Genomic DNA, 2,466 nt, shown 5'->3' with positions numbered 1-2,466 from the left:
TTTAAATGATACTGGATACATGAACTGCAAATTAAGAGTTGGATGTTCTCATGCTGCAGTTCGCAAATATCAAGAAAATTAGCCGATTATCTGTTTATACACACCTCAAAATGGTCAAACACGCTTCATGCATGTTTAGACTCCTAAAAACTCTAACTGATGATCCGGGTCTGGCACAGAACCTTGTTTATCAAGGATAGAGAGGCCCGAAAAACACTTTTAAAAGGTCTAATCAAAAGCCTCAAGTTGGACACCAACCCCGCCCGGTTTACGTCATTCCTGCCATAATTTGCATGATATTTCACAACTTGGTTATCAAGGATAGAAACCCCCGAAAAACACTTTTAAAAGGTCTAATCAAAAGCCTCAAATTGGACACCAACCCCGCCCGGTTTACGTCATTCCTGCCATAATTCGCATGATATTTCACAACTTGGTTATCAAGGATAGAAACCCCCCGAAAAACACTTTTAAAAGGTCTAATCAAAAGCCTCAAATTGGACACCAACCCCGCCCGGTTTACGTCATTTCTGCCATAATTCGCATGATATTTCACAACTTGGTTATCAAGGATATAAAACCCCCGAAAAACACTTTTAAAAGGTCTAATCAAAAGCCTCAAATTGGACACCAACCCTGCCCGGTTTACGTCATTCCTGCCATAATTTGCATGATATTTCACAACTTGGTTATCAAGGATAGAAACCCCCGAAAAACACTTTTAAAAGGTCTAATCAAAAGCCTCAAATTGGACACCAACCCCGCCCGGTTTACGTCATTCCTGCCATAATTCGCATGATATTTCACAACTTGGTTATCAAGGATATAAAACCCCCGAAAACACTTTTAAAAGGTCTAATCAAAAGCCTAAAATTGGACACCAACCCCGCCCGGTTTACGTCATTCCTGCCATAATTTGCATGATATTTCACAACTTGGTTATCAAGGATAGAAACCCCCGAAAAACACTTTTAAAAGGTCTAATCAAAAGCCTCAAATTGGACACCAACCCCACCCGGTTTACGTCATTCCTGCCATAATTTGTATGATATTTCACAACTTGGTTATCAAGGATATAAAACCCCCGAAAAACACTTTTAAAAGGTCTAATCAAAAGCCTCAAATTGGACACCAACCCCGCCCGGTTTACGTCATTCCTGCCATAATTTGCATGATATTTCATAACATGGCTTTATTCGAAAGTCCATTCAAGAAATGCCTCACGTTAATGAAAACAATTCTTTCTAATTGAGTTAACCGTGTGTTAAACTTCTACCGTGTCAAATCTCAAACACAAGCGTGCCATCACCAATTAAATAAAACATTTCTCACAAATGACACGTCTTTCCAAGTTGGAAAGTGTTCAAATGACAACGTGTCCATCTCGAATGTGGAGATTCATCTCGGCTGGTTTTCACAAAATAAAATAACCAGCAGAGCCTCGTCCTCCACTGCTGCCCAACACCTTTGAACAGATGACGGAGCTGTAGGTTGTCAGGCTAACAGAGAACAAAGTTGTTGAGCTAATAGCCAAAACAGACTTTAAATTTAGGGATACAGTCTTCGAAAACACTCTTAAAACTTCCTTAAACTCTTTCTTGGCAAGTTTTATTGTGCACTGAATGAGTAGCTCGTTTAGATGAACACAATTTGATCCTTGTAGACCAATATATGTGCTGCAACCACCTACTTTTTGGCGGGACATCCTCTCATGACCTACTTATTTTATGTTCTGTTATCTGTTGCCAGATTAGGAGATGCTTATGGAAGTTGTTTACAGGTTGTTAAGATATGTTTGGCTCCCACAGCAGAATCCAACAGCAATCTTTAAAAACTGATCAAAAGATGTCACAAACAAGGAAAAAGTTATCATCTTGAGATGCCAGGATCTCATGTTTAAAGATGGACTACAAGAACCAATGTTTCGCAATGATCCAACTAAAATAGGAGAATTCGTCATTGTGATTTATAACCTCACAGAGCATAAAAATACATTTAAAAGGCCATGCAGTAGAACACATTCTAGAGTCTTAGGAGTTCAGAAACAGGTTAAAAATACATTAAACCATCAGTGAAACCATTATATAACTTTTAACTATTGCCCCAAATAAAGTGCTTATCAAGCTCATATTTCTGCCGCCTATAAATATCAGTAACCATTGGCTGGCCTGGTTAGTGTATCATCTTGGATTGCTGTTTGGAGAACTTAGTAAAGCTTCCAGAGCTTTCTCTGACTGTAGAGGGCCCTCTCATATTAACACTTGGAGCTATAATAAATGTGTGGGCATGATTTCAGGCGGGTAGGAATTCAGCAGAGTTTCCAAGTGGATAACGTTACCTTGGGATTTGGCCATAAAGGCATTCTCACTTTATTGCCTCAGATTCCTCTAAAAGGGAACCTGACCAAAAAAAGCCAGTAATATGTTTCTGTGTTTATACCGGAAGGTGCAGGTGGTGCAGGTCAAC

This window comes from Scomber scombrus, chromosome 6, assembly GCF_963691925.1.
Source record: "Scomber scombrus chromosome 6, fScoSco1.1, whole genome shotgun sequence".
In the NCBI taxonomy this organism is placed as follows: Eukaryota; Metazoa; Chordata; class Actinopteri; order Scombriformes; family Scombridae; genus Scomber; species Scomber scombrus.
The sequence above is the reverse complement of the archived record's forward strand: the minus strand, read 5'-3'. Positions refer to the sequence as shown.